Source organism: Cyanistes caeruleus, unplaced genomic scaffold, assembly GCF_971803275.1.
Source record: "Cyanistes caeruleus unplaced genomic scaffold, bCyaCae1.hap1.1 HAP1_SCAFFOLD_69, whole genome shotgun sequence".
NCBI lineage: Eukaryota > Metazoa > Chordata > Aves > Passeriformes > Paridae > Cyanistes > Cyanistes caeruleus.
In genome coordinates this window covers 1,879,313-1,896,893 of record NW_028255886.1, presented here as the reverse complement: position 1 = coordinate 1,896,893, position 17,581 = coordinate 1,879,313, and the positions used below count along the sequence as shown (strand labels likewise).

General features: G+C 51.9%; 1 non-coding gene across 1 annotated transcript; it reads left to right on the top strand.

The window, feature by feature from the left end:
• The first annotated feature begins 401 nt into the window (after window positions 1-401).
• On the top strand, window positions 402-16,092 carry LOC111942946 (uncharacterized). Its single transcript, XR_015281680.1, has 5 exons — window positions 402-530; window positions 8,283-8,419; window positions 9,633-9,786; window positions 14,126-14,204; window positions 14,391-16,092. It is a non-coding gene; the product is annotated as an uncharacterized LOC111942946 (transcript).
• Window positions 16,093-17,581: the final 1,489 nt, after the last annotated feature.

The window sequence follows — 17,581 nt, the reverse complement described above, 5'->3', positions numbered from 1 at the left end:
TCTCCTCCCCCACTCATCCACACGGATTTGGGGCAGTTTTCCCTTTTTGGGGAAAATCCGAGCAATGCACTGATGTTCCTAATTAGAGGTGAGAGAAGTGAGGCTCCAGGGCTTCCCGCTGAGCCAGAGCCACCGAACACCCAGGGCTGGGCAAGGCGGGCCGGGAGCTGCCGAGAACTTTGTTTGTGTTGGGAGCTCAATGGCGGCTCAGGCCGGGCCCGTTCCGGGGCTGTTCCTCATCTCCGCCCTTCCCCTCACACAGCCCAGGGGGCCCTGAGTGCGCGGGGCGGGGCTGTGCTGTGTGCACAGCCCGCCGCTGGCTGCGATTGGCTGCTGCTGCCGTCACTCATGGTTCTGGCGCGCTGATTGGGCAGAGTGGGGACAAGCCCGGCCCCGGTGGCGTCCCTAGGGCGGCCGTGGGGCAGGAGAGCCGCCATTGCCGGAGCATCTGTGTGGGCCCGGGAGCAGCACCAGCGGCTGAAGCCCGGTGAGGCGGCGGCGGAGCTCGGAGGCGGCCCCAGCCATCGCAGGTGGGAGCCGCGCTCAGTTCTGCGGGGGCTCGGGGATCGCTGCGGGCGGAGCGGGCGGCAGGGGGCTGTGGCGGGTGGGTTGTGCCGTGGCCGGCCTGTGTTGGCCCTGGCGTGAGGGCGCTGCGGGAGCGGCTGCCCGCGGTCGGCTGCCCGCGGTCTCCTTCCCGCTGGGGCCTCGGCAGGAGCCGGTGCCAGAGCAGCGCAGGCTCCTCCTGGTTCGTGTCGGTAGCACGGAGGTGGCTGCGCTGTGCCCGGGGCTGGGCGGGAAAATTCCTGGCGCCAGAGGTTTGTGTGGCCAAAGGAGCCAGAGGAGTGGTGTGCAAGTGACTTTATTGCTGCCCAAAGGGAGAGGCCATGGGTCATTTGCCATGCGCTCTCTCCTGTTGCGGGAGGACGCAGCCTCGTTTTTGTCCTGATTTTCCCGGCCGCGTGTCCCTCTCCCTTTCCCCACTGGCGGAGGTGCTTGGAAGGTTCAGACTTCCCGATCTGCCTACTGCATGTCCCTGTTAATATGTACCCACCACTTTTGTATAATATCCGATATTGATGGCTCTGTTAAGTCTTTGTTCTTCTGGAAGTTCAGGAATTTAGCGGGACTTTGAGCAGCAGTCCTTGTCAATTAGTAACATTTTCTGAAACTGGGGCTTTCTCCCATTGCTTCCTTATGTACAAATCCATATCTGCAAGCAGATTCACTCACTGACTCTGTTTTTTCTTCCTGGGTGTTTGATTTTGGGATTGTTCTCAGTGCCCTCATTTGTTGTCCTTTTGTAGCCGTTTGTGGCTCAGGAGGCCTGGCTGCCCCCTGCATCCCCTTGCTCACCTGCTGAATGAGCTGCACTAAGCAAGGTGTCATGCATGGTGAAAAGATGAGAGTTGCTGTAGAATATAAGAGGAGAAACTGCATTCGTTTAACCCATGGTCTGCCAGGGAAACATGGAGATGTGTTCCATTCCCATCCTTTCCACGTTTGGACCAGTAATGAGCTCCTTTTTTCTAGCCTTTGTTATCTGTTTCACCATTTTTCCTCTCTGTTCTGTTTGCCAACAGCTGTTTGAGTCATTTAACTTTCCACAAACTCTGCCTCCTTTTCCTGCTAAAAGATAATCTGATTCCATCCCATGGTGAAATGTTTTGTTCCTCATCTGAGCGGATTGATTGTGAAGAAAGTCAGGAGGTGGAGCTGTCTGGTTGGGTATTATTTTGAGGACATCCTGTAATCTAATTATACCATGGAAATGGTAAATTAATTCTCTGGCTCTTGATATGAATTTGTTAGGGTTCCCAGGGCCTGGTCCATGGTGTTGCAGGATTTATTCTGGTGGCCATTCATCTTTTCCCCATTTTTGGGTGCTCCCTCCAGCCAGGGATGCATCAATTTTTGGCTTTTCTCTAATTAAATCAGCACATACTTGGATTCCCAAGTGATTTCCCTGAACTTGTGGTAGTAAAAAAACCCCATTGCTCTAATTCACCCTAGGTAACATAGAAAGTGAGAGCACAATTTGAGGTGGGGAGTGGGATGATCCCCCCATTTTTTATAGTGAAGTTTTCACAACATTCTCCATTTGCCGTTTTCCTTTGCAGCTTAACCAATTTCTGCTGCAGAGTCAGATATCCTCACCATGGGCTCTGCCTTCAGCTATGCAAATTCCGTCTGTGCCCTCAGGCAGAGCTTGGGGTGAGGGGCAGAGGAATTCAGCCCAATTCCTCCCCCAGGCAGGAAGACCCTGGTACATTGTCCATGCTTTGTCCCAGAGGTGTTAATTTGCATTTCTAAAGCTCCTCTCCTGGCTGCCTGGAATGAAGCTTCTCTTCCAGGGAAGCCATGGGATGACTCACATGGAGCCCCACCCCACCCACACCCCCTTCCCCCAAATTTTTTTTTTTTCTTTTTTCTTTTTTAAGACAATTTTCTATTAACTGTTTACCTTTTAAAGGGTCACATTTCAAGGTCCTCTAGTTTTCGAAATGCAGATTAAAGGTAACATGGGAAAACCCATACCATTATTTTGTCATCACTAAGAGCCATGCACAAACATAAAAACAAAAATTAGAAAGCAATCATGTATTTTCTTTTTCTTCTCCTCTGACTAAAAACTGATTCTCATATCCCTGGCCCAAACAGAACTGACAACAAAAAGTAGAATTATTACAAAAAATTCTTCTAATGGTGTAATCCTTTCACTGAAACTGTGAAAAGCAAAAGCTCTCCAACAGTGTCTTTAGAGAAATAAAGCATTACTTGATTCTGAACAGAATCATTTCAACCACACATACTCTGCATGTGCAGAGAAAATCATTCCATGACATGTGAGTTTTACTAGATGTTTCCTAAACTTTATACAGTCTGAACCCATAGACATTCATTGGTTTAGTGTTCACTGTTTCCAAGTTGTGGGGTCCTTTGTGTTTGGTTTCCTGTTGCACCCAGATTTCTGTGCCTCTGATGTGAATTAGGTCTGCACTCCTGGATTTCCTGCTCAGCCTTTTCCAGACCAGGTGTCTCCAGCTGTGCTGGGGCAGTGTCTGGAGTAGATGTTGGTTGATGTTTGTGCTGGGCCTTGATGTTTTGTTGATGGTTGTTATCTTTGTGGGAATCTTTTGGGCTATTCCCAGTCTGTTGAGATGTTAAGCTCATCTCTGCTGAGTGGTGGAACATCCCCTAAAAAAACCCTTTAAAATTCCTTTCCCCAAGGCAAATGCAAACAAAGCCTGACTGGAGAATTCAAATAAAAAATAATTTTACACTTGGTATATTCTCCAATACTCTAATCCCAGCTAGCCCAGAGTGTGAGTGTAATTGAGAGCCAGAGTGGAATTCTCACGGTGCCTTCCCCAGCAGCTGTGGCGAGGGCAGGCACAGAAAGCCCTGAAGCTCCAGCAATGCCAGCTTTGGCTGAAGATGCCAAAGGAGGGTGCCCAGGCAGAGGATTTCAGCAGAGGATCTGTGGGCAGGCCCAGGGGCTTCCCCCGCTGAGGGGAGCTGGAGGGAGGCTCAGGGGTGGCTTCCCATCCTCCTGCTGCAGCCAGGAAATCCAAATCCAAATCTGCAGGGCTTCAGAGCCCTTGAGCCGAGGCTGAGGGGTTACCCCGTGTTCAGCTGTGCTGGGGCTGTTTCTGTGCTCAGGGACACTTGGAATGGGCTGTGCCACTTGGCCACCAGAGCTGCTCCTTTCCACTGCTTTGGCAGGACCCGATGTCCTGGTTGGGTGTGTCATAGTAGAGATGGACAATGACACCTGTTTCTTCTTCCATCATAGCCAAAGCTTTATTGTACACAGCTTATATTTACATGGTTATCAGAAGGCACTGTGCTTAATTCCACTTGGTTAGGAACTCAGTTCACTGGTTGGTAATGGTGAGTGTACACATCAATCCAAATTTTTCTCTCTAACAATGTTTACATACTTCTTCTACTGATTCTCATGGGACAGATCCCTTGTTACTACAGGTGCACTCGTTTTTCTCCCCAAGAATAGTTTGTTATGTTAACAAACTTTTCATCCTCAAGATGTTTTTGCCTGGGAACTTATCAGGCTAGCTGCTAGCTACACTAAGCCCACGTAACAAGTCCTAAACCATAATTTTACAAGACCTTTATTTTGTAAGGTTTTACCTTTATGTGACAGGGTGTTGTGGACAGCAAAGTCCAAAGGTGGGTGTGTCTCAAATCTCTCCCAGCCCGGCTCTGGATCTCTCTCAATTCAGTGCAGTCATGGATTTCTTCCGAGCCCCCTCTCTTGGCTGTTCAAACAGGAGGCTGGGTTAAACCCTTCCCCTGTCCTCAATTCTAAATCCTCCTGTGCCACTGAACAAGTTTCATACTGTAGTCACCGAGCTCTGCTCATCCATTTAGAGGCTCTGTTGGGGTGCGTGGGAGAAGGTGAGGAGGGGTCCCCCGGGGGTCGTGTCCCCCCCCGGGAGCACCTGTGACTCCCCCATGTCCCCCCCATGCCGGGCTCACCCCCTTTTGTCTCTGCCAGAGCTCCTGACCCAGCTCCTGCCGTGCCCTGGGAGGAGCTTTGGTGAGCCCCCCTGGGACCCCCTTGGATCCCCATTCCCGAGCCCTGGGACCCCCCCGCATCTCCTTCCCCAGCACCGGGACCCCCTGCACCCCCTTCTCCTGCACCAACAGCGCCCTGCACCCCCTTTCCCGGGGATCCTCCCCTGCCAGCCCCTGGATCCCCCGGTTCCGTCAGCCCGGGGACCCCCGGAGCCCCATTCCCGGCCATCCCGGGGCACCGCACCCCCAGGCCTCCCTTTCCAGGGAAAGCCGAGCTGGGCACGGGGCTCTCCAGCCGCTCTGGGATTTCTGATCACCCAAAGGAGAGGGAGAGAGCAGCAGAGAGAGAGAGAAGGAGATTGGGAATCGGGGCTCGGGCTCCCAGCGCCCGCTCCTGCTCCGCCGGGGCTGGGGAGCCGCGGCCGCAGGAAAAATGGGGTCCGCGGATCCCGGGGCTTCCCCCGCTTTGGGCCGAAGCCGGCGGGTTCCAGGCAGAGTCTGAGCGCAGGGTCCGGGAGTTCAGTCCAGCCCGGCGCGGCCGAGGAGGGTCCCAGGGGATCCAGGGGAATTCCGTGGAATTGCTCCGTCCCCTCCCCCTGCGCTCCCTCGGGCACGTTCGCTTCCGCCTTGCCCGCCCTGCGCCGCCGGGATCTGCCCGGCGACCGGTGACGTCACTGCAGTCTCGGGCTGCCACTGGCGGAAAGCAAAGAGCGGCGCCAATGGCGGGGCCGGAGGCGGCTCTGGGGGCGGGGGCGGGGCTGGGGGCGGGGCCGCAGCGGAGCAGCGCGATGGCTCCAGCGCTGGGGCCGGGGGCGCTCCCGGGGGGCGGCGAGAGGTGAGGGGGCCCCCCGGCACCGGGACTCTTTGATCGCCCATTCCGGAGCGCCGAGGGGCCCCTAAACCCCTATTCCTGGGTGCCGCCATCCCACCGAATCCCCATTCCCGGCCGTGGGTCCCACCCTGCACCCCCTTATCCGGCACCAGGAACTCCTGCACCCCTTTCCCGGCCGTCCCGCCTCCCGCAGCCCCCAGAGCCCCCTTCTCCCTTACCCATTTACCCCCTGGACTCCTATTCCTGCCTCTCCCAGCAGCCAGCCCCTCCTTTCCTCAGCACTGAGGAAACCCGGGTCCCCTATTCCCAGCCATCCCGGCTTTCCCTGCCCTGTCCTGGTAATGGGGACAGCGGGGACCCTTGGAGCTTCCTTTCCTGGATACAGGAACGCCCTGAACTCCAGCCATGCCACATCTAGCCAGCCCTAGCCTCCCCTCTTGTCAGTCCTGGCATCCCCAAATGCCTTTCCCGGCTCTCCCCGTTCCCCCTTTCCTTCAGCCGTGCCCACCCCCCCCCCCCCAATCCCAAATCTCCAAATGTCCCCCCAGTTCTCCTCTCCCTGCGTTCCCTGCACGCGGCACTGTCGGAGCCCGGCCCGGGCTTCCCGCAGTCCATGTCCATGGGGTCCCTGGCTGGGATCCCCTTCCAGCGCCGCCGCAGCGAGTGGGGCCGGGCGGAGCCGAGCTGGGATCTTGGGATAGCCAGGGCTGGGATATTGGGATAGCCAGGGCTGGGATATTGGGATAGCCAGAGCCGGGATCTTGGGATAGCCAGGGCTGGGATATTGGGATAGCCAGAGCCGGGATCTTGGGATAGCCAGGGCTGGGATATTGGGATAGCCAGAGCCGGGATCTTGGGATAGCCAGAGCTGGGATATTGGGATAGCCAGAGGCGGCAGAAGGAGCGGCACTGGCACGGGGCCAGCGGGGAGCTGCAGATGCTGCAGCAGCGGCACAGCCAGAGCAGGGCTGAGCAGGGGGAGCTGGGGCTGGGGGATGTGTGGGGCTGCGATGGCAACTGTGGCACTGCCACGGGGATCCCTGAGATCCAGGCTGAGGGATTAACAAATTCCCTGGCTCACAGCTGCACGGAATGTCTCCAGAAATATGTCAGATATAGGTGGGAGGCGCTGGAGTGTAAAGGTGGGGAGGGCACAATTCCCAGGGAATATGAGAATGGGAATGTGGGATTTGGGAGAGCAAATCCATGGGTGGGAAATCCATGGAAATTCCATGTAAGGATCTCAGACATCCCATTCCCGTAAGACCTCCACGGATGGATCCCACTTCTGTCCCATTCCCATGGGATTTCTGTAGATGGATCTCACTGCCATGCCATTCCCATAGAATTCCATGGGCAGATCTTCCCATCCTATTGCCATGGAAACTCCAGTCCTGTTCCCCACCCAGGCCCTCAAACTCTTCATGGGTCCCCCCTCATCCCCCCCATAATGGGAATTCCTGGGAGTCCCCCCATGTCCCCTCCCCCAGGACTTTGGGGGTCCCACCCGACCTGTCTGTGCACCCCCAGATTTCTTCCACAGCCCCCCTGTGATGGTGGAGGGTGGGGGCCAAGTGCTGGTGTCCCCCTGCCTGCAGCAGATCCAGCGGTGAGGGCAGTTCAGGGGGTCCCTCAGCATTTGGGGTCCCTTGGATTTGGGGTGACCCCCCAGGATCTCCCTGAACACGCTGACGCTGCCTGTGCGCAGTAAGAAGGTTCAAACCTGGCACAGGGTCCCCAGCACTGCCACCCACATTGCCCAGGTACCCCCAAACCTGCCGAGAACCCCCAAACCCCCCGGGACACCCCAACCTCCCCTGATCCCAAACACATCCCTGGATGCTCAGAAAACTCCCGAAGACTGCAAAACTCCATACAGAGCCCCCCCAAACCCTTGCAGGACATCAAAATTCCCACGGGACCCCCCAACACCTCCCCAGACCCCCTCAAGAAGGTTCATACCTGGCATGGGGTCCCCTTCTCCATCATCAGCAGCTACCCCAAAACAGCCTTGAGATCCCCAATTCCACCCCGGGATCGCCCAAATTCCCCCATTGGGACCCCTGTAAACCCCTTTGAGAACCCCAAAAAAAACACCATGGTCCCCAAAACACCCAGAACTTCTGAAAACCCCCAGGAAACCCTCACGAAGGTTTATACCCAGCATGGGGACCCTGTCACCTTCATCAGCATCACCCAGGTACCCCAAACCCCTCCCGGGACCCCCAACCCCTCCTGGGGCTTCACTGCCGGAACCAACGGGAGCAGTGTTGCCCTTTTAAGAGGAGTTACGATGGGACCTGACAATACCGGGGGCCCTTAAAGTGGCCATGGTAGAGAGAACCCCAAAAATCCACCCTGGGGGACAAAACATCCCCTACAGAGGCTTGGGTTGGGGGCACCCCTAAAAATGTCACTTAAAGCTGTCATGATCCCCCCTCAAAAGGGGTTTTTGGAGCTGCGGCCGCACAAACACCCTAAAAAGGCGGAGAAAAAAACACCCCTGTAGTGGTGAGATCCCCCCCAAAAAACCTGAAAAAGAGAAAAACTCTTCAAAGGGGCCTGAAGATCCTGAAAGGCCCTGGAAGAGGGACAAGATCCCCTCCTCTGCTGGGGCCTCCCTGAGCCGGGAACTCTCCCGTTCCTGCACTCGGGGGAGCCCCGAACGACGGCGGGTCCTGGGCTGAGCCCCCTCAGCCGGGGCTGTGGGGGGGGCTGGGACAGGGCTTGGGGGTCCTGGGGTGAACTGGGGGACCCTCAGTGCTCCCACCTCCCCCTGTCCCCCTGTCCCGCCCCGTTCCCATTGTTCCCCCAAACCTCCGCTGCCCTCCAGCTCGGTTTGGGGGGGACCCAGCCCTTTCCCATTGTGTCCCGGCCCGGCCCCGCTCACCCGAGGGCTCCGAACCACGCACAGGGCCAGAAGAGGGACAGAGAAGGAGGAAGAGGAGGAGCAGGAGGAGGAAGAGCTGGAGCAGGCAGAGGAGGCACTACGTGCGCTCCCCGCTCTCTGGATCTGCAGCTCCTTCGGGACCATCGCCCCCCATCCCGCAGGTGCCCGGGGAGGGGGAGCTCGCCCCAAATACCCCAGGGGTCCCTGGGTTTGGGGTTTTTGGGGGGGATGTTTGGGGATGGCAGGGCTCCAGAGCCGAGCTGCAGATGCCCCTCGGGGGGACCCCGGGGGCCCCCGGGAGGTGTTTTTGGGGGCTCCCGGTGGCGGTGGCAGCAGAGCCCCGGCGGGGCCGGGGGGATTGCGGGTCCGACACGGCCGGGACAGGGGTTCGGGGCTCCTGGTGCCAGCAGTGCCGCTCCCAGCATGAGCCCAGTTGCTCACCCCGTGTGGCTCCAGTTTCCTCTGTGCCCCATGATAAGCCAAATCACTCCCAGTCATTCCCTCTTAAGAGTACAATTTGTCTCCATTTTATCCCATTGTTCCACATTTTTATCCAATTTTTCCCCATTTTTTCCCCATTTTTGCTCTATTTTTTCTAATTTTTAACCCATTTTCATACATTTTCCCCATTTTTATCCTGTTTTCTATTTTTCCCCAATTTTTTCCCATTTTTTTCCTTTTTCCCTCCATTTCCCCCTTTTAATCTCATTTTTCCTCATTTTTTCCCAGTTTTTCTGATTTTTTTCCTATTTTTCCTCCATTTTTACTCAAATTGTTCCCCATGTTTTCCTATTTTTTCCAATATTTTTCCATTTTTAATCTATTTTTTCCCCATTTCCCCATTTTACCCTATTTTTGCTCCATTTCCCCCCAGTTTTTTCCCCATGTTGTCTCCTATTTTCCCCATTTTCTTCCATTTTTGCCTCATTTTTACCATTTTTATTCCCATTTGTATCCCAGTTTTCCCCATTTTTCCCCCATTTTTATCCTGGTTTTATCTCATTTTCCACAATTTTATCCCCATTTTCTTCCATTTGTTTCTCCCATTTTTCTCAATTTTTCCTCCATTTCCATCCCATTTTTCCCCATTTTATCCCTATATTTTCCCCATTTTGGCTCCATTTTCCCCCATTTTGCTCCATTTTTCCTCCCATGTTTCTCATTTTTCCCCCATATTTTTGTAGTTTTCCCCAACTTTTCCCCATTCTTCCTCCATTTCCATCCTATTTTTCCTCATTTCCCCCTATCTTCCCCATTTAATTATCCCAAAAATTGAAATTTGGGGGAAAAAATAAAAATTTTGATGGGAAAAAAGGGTGCTTTGGGGGCAAAACTCCATGAATTTGAATCACAGCTTTCCCCTGATTTTTCCAGCCGGAAGAAGGCGTGGGATTCATCCAAACATTCTGGAAGCTGGAAGAGTACCAGGCCATCAACCTTCCCAAAAATCTGGAGCAGCTCATCCGCAGTTCCACCTTTCCCCACTCCCCGGATTCCCAGGTCTGAAAATTCTTCTATGACCTCCCAGGTAGGCAATTCCCAAAATTCCATGGAAAAATGGGATAGGGGGATTTCATCCTGTTTTTTTCCTGATTTTTCCCATTTTTTTCCCATTTTTTATCCCCATTTTTTCCTGCTTTTTCCTGATTTTTCCAGATTATTTTCCTCTTTCTTTTCCTCGCTTTGTCCCAGATTTTTACCATTTTTTCCCAAAACTTTTTACAATTTTTTAACTTTTTTCCCCATTTTTCCTGTTTTTTTCCCATTTTTTTCCCCATTTTTTCCTGATTTTGTCCCAGTTTTTTCCTAATTTTCCCCTCTCTTTTCTGATTTTTTTTCTGATTTTTTTCTGATTTTTTCCTTCCTTTTTTTCCCAATTTCTCCCAATGTTTTGCCAGTTTTGTATCAAATTTTCCTGATTTTTCCCTCTTCCCAAAATTTTTTGTCTTTTTCTCAAATTTTTCCCTGATTTTTCTGGTTTTTCCCATTTTTTTCCCCATTTTTTCCCTGATTTTCCCCCCATTTTTCCCCTGATTTTCCCCCAATTTTTTTCATATTTTTTTTCTGATTTTTCCCAGGTTTTATTCCCGTTTTCTTTTCCTGATTTTTCTATATTTTTTCACAATTTTTTTCCTGATTTTTCTCTCTGATCTGCCCCAATTTTTCCCCATTTTTTCCGAATTTTTTCTAAATTTTGCCTGTTCATTTCCTAAATATTTCCTGGCATTTTCCCAATTTTTTTCCCATTTTTCTGAAGTTTTGTCTCCATGTTTCTTTTCTTCATTTGTCCCTTGATTTTTTTTCTCTGTTCCAAATTTTTTCCACCATTTCTTTTCCGATTTCTCCCCATTTTTTCCTGATTTTTCCCTATTCTTTTCCTGTTTATTCCCCAATTGTTTCACAATTTTTTGCTGATTTTTCCCTGTATTTCCTAATTTTTTTACTGATTTTTCCTGATTTTTTTCCAGGTTTCTTTTTTCTCTCTTTTCTCGATTTTACCCAATTTTTTCCCGATTTTTTCCGTTTTTTTCCTGATTTTTCCCTTTTCCTTTCCCAATTTTTTCTGGTTTTCCCCATTTTTTTCCTGATTTTTTCATTATTTTTACCTGATTTTTTTATTATTTTTTTATCCTTTTCCTGTTTTTTTTCTCTGATTTTCCCCATATCTTTATTTTTTTCCACGTTTTTTTTCTAATTTTTTCCCAGTACTTTTCCTGATTTTTTTGCAAGCTTTATCAAACATTTCTGGTTTTTCCTGGATTTTTCCAATTTTTTTCTGAATTTTTTCCAGATTTTTCTGATTTTTCCCAGTCTTTTCAGCTTTCTTTACCTGATGTTTTCCCTGATTTTTCCCAATTTTTCACATTTTTTTCATGCCTTTCCTATTTCTTCCTGATTTTTCTCTCTTCCTTTCCCAAATTTTTTCTATCTTTTTCCTGATTTCTTCTCAAATTTCCCTGAGTTTTCCCTGATTTTTTCCCAATTTTTTCCCATTTTTTCCTACTATTTTTAGATTTTATGCCTTTTTCTTTTCCTGATTTTTCCAAGTTCTTTCCCAGTTTTTCTCCTGATTTTCTCAATTTTTTTCCAATTATTCCTTATTTTTCCTTCTTTTCCTATTTTTCCTGATTTTTCCCCCATTTTTTCAAGATTTTTTCCACTTTCTTTTCCTGATTTTTCCCCCAATTTTTCCCATTTATTCCTTGTTTTCGCTTTTTTTCCCAATTTTTTCCTGGTTTTCCCCATTTTTTTTGATTTCACCCTGATTTTTTTTCTTTTTTTCCCCCCTGATTTTCCCCTTCTATTTTCCTTTAATTTTTCCTGCATTTTTTCCCATTTTTTCCCCAATTTTCCAGTTTCCTTCACACTCCCAGTATCATCCCAGTAACACCCAGTCTGATCCCAGTCACTTACAATCTAATCTCAGTCACTCCCAGTATGAGGCCAGTGGCCCCCAGTTGCTCCCTGTCAGTTCCAGTATGACCCCAGTAGCCTCCAGTGTGATCCCTGGGACTCCCTGTCTCTCCCAGTATATCCCAGTCAGCTCCAGCATGCTCCCAGTCATTCCCAGCTCCTCCCAGTTGCTTTCAGCATGATTCCAGTTGCTCACAGCCACTCCCAGTCAATCCTAGTATGATTCCAGTCACCCTCAGTGGGATCCCAGTCTCAGCCAGCAGGGACCCAGCTGCTCCCACTGTGATCCCAGTATGATCCCAGTTGCTGCCAGAATAGTTCCAGCTGTTCCCAGTTCCTACCAGTATGATCCCAGTTGTCCCTGGAATAGTCCCAGTCCATCTCAGCATGGTCCCACTCACTCCCAGTTGCCCCCAGGGTGGTTCCAGCTGTTCCCAGTGTGGATCCATTCACCCCGCTATGATTACAGACCTTCCCAGTATATCCCAGTTGCCCCTGTAAGGTTTTAGTTACCTCAGAATGATCCCAGTCTTTCCCAGTGGCTCCCAGATTCTCCCACTATGACCCCAGTTGTGGTCTCAGTCCCCTCAGCATGGTTCCAGTACCTCCCAGTTGTTCCCAATGTGTCCACATTTTCCTCCCAACGTCGGTCCAGTAACTCCCAGTAACCCCCAGTCAGGTTCTGTTCACACCCACTGTTACCCCAGTGGTTCCCAGTGCTATCCCTGTAGGAGCCATAGTCACTCCCAGTATGGTTCCAGTCACTTCCAGGATGATCCCAGTCCCTCCCACTACAATCTCAGTCACTCCCAGTATGAGCTGTTGTACTAGCCACCCCCAGTATGGTTCCAGTCACTCCCAGATCCTCCCAGTATGATTCCAGTCATGGCCAGAGTGACTCCCTGTCTCTCCCAGGGTTGGCCCATTTGCTCCCAGTCACCTCCAGCATGGTTCCAGTCCCAGCCAGCACCTTTGCAGTCACTCCCAGTATGATCCCAGCTAGTTCCAGTAGGATCCCAGTATGACCCCAGCATGGGCACAGCTGCTCCCAGGATTATCCAGTGTGCTTCCAGTTGCTCCCATTTTCCTGCACTGTGGTTTCAGTCTCTCCCAGTCTATCCCAGTTTCTCCTAGTCACTCCTCAGGTGATTCCAGCCTGATCCCAGTTGCTCCTAGCCACTCCCAGTCACCCTGAGTGCAGTGCCAGTTGCTGCCAGTATGGTCCCAGTCTTGCCCAGCATGGTTCCAGTCACTCCCTGTTGCTCCCAGTGTGATCCCAGTTGTACCCAGTTGCCCCCAGTATAGTCCCAGTCCCTCCCTGGATGATCCCAGCCCCTCCCAGCACAGTCTCAGTCATGCCCAGTTGCCCCCAGTGTAGGTCCAGTCACTCCCAGTTGTCCCCAGCACGGTTCCTGTTGTCCCCAGTGTGATTTCAATTTCCCCAGTATGGTCACAGACATTTTCAGTATATCCCAGTTGCCCTCAGCATGTCTGTGCTCATTCCTAATCATTCCCAGTTACCCCAGTACAAACCAGTCCCTGCCAGTGCTGCCACTCCTGGGATCCCCCAGCCCTCTCTGTGTTCCCCCTTCCTGCATGTCTCCAGAGGAGCCCCAAGGGATGGCAGTCCCCAGCCAGGGTCCCCAGCTAGCCCCAGGTTGGATCTGCAGCCCCCAATTTTCCCAGTTTCCCTCTCCTTTGCCCCAGACCAGGTTCCCCCCACCCCCAGCGGGTGGGAGCAGCCGAGAGCCCCGCGCTGCCCATCCCGACCTGTCCTGGCTCCATCCCCGCTCCTGCCGTGGGCTGTGAGGGGTCCGGGAACGGGGCACCGAGGGTGTCACTGCTCCTGGGGGGGGAGGAGGAGGGATGGAAGAGGAGGAGCAGTAGGAAGAGGAGGGACAAAGGAAGATCATGGAAAGGAGAAGGAACCACAAGGTCGAGCACTCCCTGAATTCACAGCCCCCACATGTGGGATCATCACCCCCCATCCCACAGGTGACGAGGGAGCAGGAGCTTGGCCCAGATATCCTGGGGGGGTCCTAGGTTGGGGTTTTTGGGGGGGATGTTTGGAGAATGAAGAACTCCAAAGCTGAGCAGCAAATGCCCCTTGGGGGGACCGTGGGGAGTCCCAGCATCCCTTATTGAGGAGATGGAACTGGGGGGAACTTTTCAGATACCTGGCACTCCCAGCAGCCTGAGGAGGGCAGGGACCAAGTAGACAGAGGACCCCCACACTTGGGTGCAAGCGTGACCCCCAGCAGCTGGGACGGAGGGAACCACTGAACACCAAAAGGGAGAGACCAGAGAAGGGGAACTCCTGGGAGGCATTTTCAGGGCTGAATCTTGGTGTTTGGGAGGTTTTTATGGATGGCTGGTGACTTCTAGAGATGGACTTGGGCAGAACAAACGCCCTAACCCAATGTGCTCGTGAATTTTATTTTTCCACAAACCAGGATTTCCCATTCTCAAATCTTGGCCAGATGGACAAGTAGGGTGCGAGGAAGAGGAAGATGCTGCGGGACACCCAGGCAGGTGAGGAGGAAGTCAGTGCCCCTTTCCCCTTCTCTCCTGCTCCATCTCCCAGCCCAGCATGGCCCCCGGCTGCAGGACAACCCTGCTGCCGACGCCGTCCTGCCGGGGATGCACTGGGGGAATCTCCTTCCCCTTCCCTCTGGCACGGAGGCAAATCCCATCCTCTCCTTGTCCTTCCTCCCCCAGACAAGGAGCTGAGGATGGAGACCAGGGAGAACAAATCCCCCCGGCAGAAGCTCATGGAAGAGGCTGTTCTGAGCAGCTCCGCAGCACAGGAATCCAATGGGGAGGAAAAGCTTCAGAGGTCCTGCAGGAGGAGGGGCTCCAAACCCAGCCCAGGGTGCTCTGAGGAGGAAAGACCCACCCTGTGCCAGGAAGGCGGCCGGAGATCCAGCTGGGGCTCTGAGCCGGTAGTCCATGAGCAGCTTCAGGATGGGGAGAAGCCCTACAAGTGCTTGGAGTGTGGGAAGAGCTTCAGCCAGAGCAACCGCCTGATCCGCCACCAGGTGATCCACACTGGGGAATGAGCCTATGAGTGTGGGGAATGTGGGAAGGGCTTCAGCTGCAGCTCCGAACTCATCATCCACCAGCGCAGCCACACTGGGGAGAGGTCCTATGAGTGTTCTGAGTGTGGGAAGAGCTTCAGCCACAGCTCCAGCCTGATCTGCCACCAGAGGGCCCGCACCGGAGAACAGCCCTATGAGTGTGGGGAGTGTGCAGTGACCTTCAGCCAGAGGTCCCAACTGATCATCCACCAGATGATTCACACTGGGGAGGGGCCCTACGAGTGTCCCAAGTGTGGGAAGAGGTTTCAGACCAGCTCAGATCTCCTCGTGCACCAGCGGATTCACACGGATGAGAGGCCTTTCCGCTGTCCCAGCTGCTGGAAGGGCTTCAAGCAGAACTCCCAACTCATCACCCATTGGCACATCCACACTGGGGAGAGGCCTTATGAGTGTCCCCTGTGTGGGGAGAGCTTCAGCCAGAGCTCTCACTTGACCCAACACCAACAGAGGCATCGGTAAGGGAAGCCCTGCAAGTGCCCCGAGTGCGGGAAGAGCTTCATGCGCTGCTCCAGCTCCATCCCCCATCAGAGGACTCATGTTGGGCAGAGCCCTGATGACCCAGGTTCCCAGTGATCTGTGTTGGGAAGACACTGGGCTGGTGGTCGTTTTATTTTGGTTCTATCTCTTGATTCATCTTCATCCCTTTAAAACAGACAAAATTGGCGTAGAAGTCTACAAATTTGTCAAAGGCATCTAAAGGTTCACTTTTTCTTAGTGCTTTAAGGGAATCTGGGGATTCAAAGAGATACTTGGGAGGACTTGGGGATTGTGGGGGTATCTGTTGTAGTTTTCTTCATTTCTTGTCACTCAAAGAGATGAGAGGGTTCAATCTGTCACCTCAAAACCACTCAATGCCTCTGACTACTACTCAGTTCCACCCCATAATAACTCAATTCCACATCCTCTCAGGGTGTGATGTCTCAAGTTTTAGCTTTCATATTTTTCATGTTCTGCACTGCCTAGGTTTGTAGTTTTGGGCTTCACATTAGGTGTTAGTGAGCTCTCTTCACAGAGTAGGTAGACAAAACAATTCCTTTTCTAGCTTGATACCAAGGACAATTGTTACAAGTTCCATGCCCAAATGCATAAACAAGGGTGGACTGAAGAGAGAAAACAAGGATGGGACTTCCTCATCTGAAGCTGTAATTGGACAATGAACCCAAATATGCAGATGAACCTAAACTTATAAAAATGTGAGACCTTGTGATCGCTTGTCCATTTTGGTGACCATTTCTGGTCCATCTTGGGTGTAGCCCTGTCCAGGCTCTTGTAGTGCCCATGGTGTATTTCAATTCTTTTAATAAACTTTATTCTTAACTCTCTCTGGGCTCTGTTCTAGGTCAGCCTTCTGAAGGTATCAGGTGGAATGGGGTTGGAAGGGGATTGGGTGAAGTGGGATGCAAATCAGGGGAGGGGTGAGATGGGCATTGGGTGGGGCAGGATGGGTGGGATGGAGTTTGGGAGGTGTGAAATGGGGGAAATCGGGCTTGGGAAGGGGTCTTGATGTCCAGCAGGGATGGGATGGGTTGGGATTGGGGAGGTGGGGTGGGGTCTGCAAGGGAGGTGGGGTGGGGTCTGCAATGAGATAGCCAAAGTTTGGGGATGATGAAGGGAGGGGGAGCCCATTACTGAGTTTATGTGTGAGGTGCCCCTGCCCAGTGAGGCAAAGATTTAGTCTCAAATGAATATTGTTAAATTGAGAGGTGTGGGCAAGAGGGAATTCCATCCCTCTGCCTCGGGGGTTGGGCCCTGCGAAGAAACTCCACCCTGCGCCCCTCATGGGGTGGCAGCCCAGGGATTTCTGATTGGGTTTGGGCCCCTGGGGTTTCTCCTTTGCTGTGTTCCCAATGGTCCCTGACCTTGAACTCCACCCTGGTTCTCAAACCCCATCTCCCTGCCTCTGTTCACGGCTCTCTCTGGATCTGAGTTTGTTCCTGAGCTGAATAAATGGTTTCCTGAGCAGAATCCCATCTCGTTGGTGTCCCATGCCTGTTTCTGGTAACTGTGGCTTCCCTGGATGTGATCCTGCAGCCCCAAAATGCAAGACCCTGTGAAAACACCCCCCCCCCCCTGCTAGACCCCCCCAAATATAAAAAAATTCCCATAAATTTGCCCAAATTCCCCACAATTCCCTTAATTTCCCTAAATTATTCTTTTTGTCCCCCTCCAAGACCAGGTGCCTCCCCTGGATCTCAGGGACACCCCTAGGAATTTGGAGGGGGTCTCTCCTCCCCTGCCACCTCCAAAAACCCACCACTTTTGGGGAAAAAAAAACAAACCAAAATCCCTTGGATTCAAGGGGGAGTTCCCCAATTTTTAATGTATTTTTTGGGCATTCCTTCCAAATTTTTCAGGGTTTTTTAAATTTTTTTTCCATTTTTTGATGGTTTTGGCATTTTTCAAAATGAGCTTTTTGGGGGGGGTTCCCCCAATTTTTTTGGGAGGGGGTACTCAGTTTTTTTCTGGGGGTTCACCCTCTCCCTCAGTATTTCCTCTGTCCTCCTCCCCTCAAACTGGGGTGAGAGAGTATTTTTTTTCTTTTTTTTCTGGTTTTGTTTTAATTTTTACCTTTTTACCGCCCTTTTTTTTGTTTTTTCCTCTTTTTATTTATTTGCACTTAATTTAGGGTGCTGAGGGGCAGGAATTTTGGGTTGGGGTTGCCTGGGGGGACAGGAAAAGTTGGGGAGACCTCCCTCCCTGAAAAAAAATAGGAAAAATCCTGGGAATTCTGGTATTTCTCCCCTCTCCCAAGGTGTGAAAAATGTGAAAAAAATTATGCTCTCAGATTTTTGTTGATTTTGGGGGACAGTG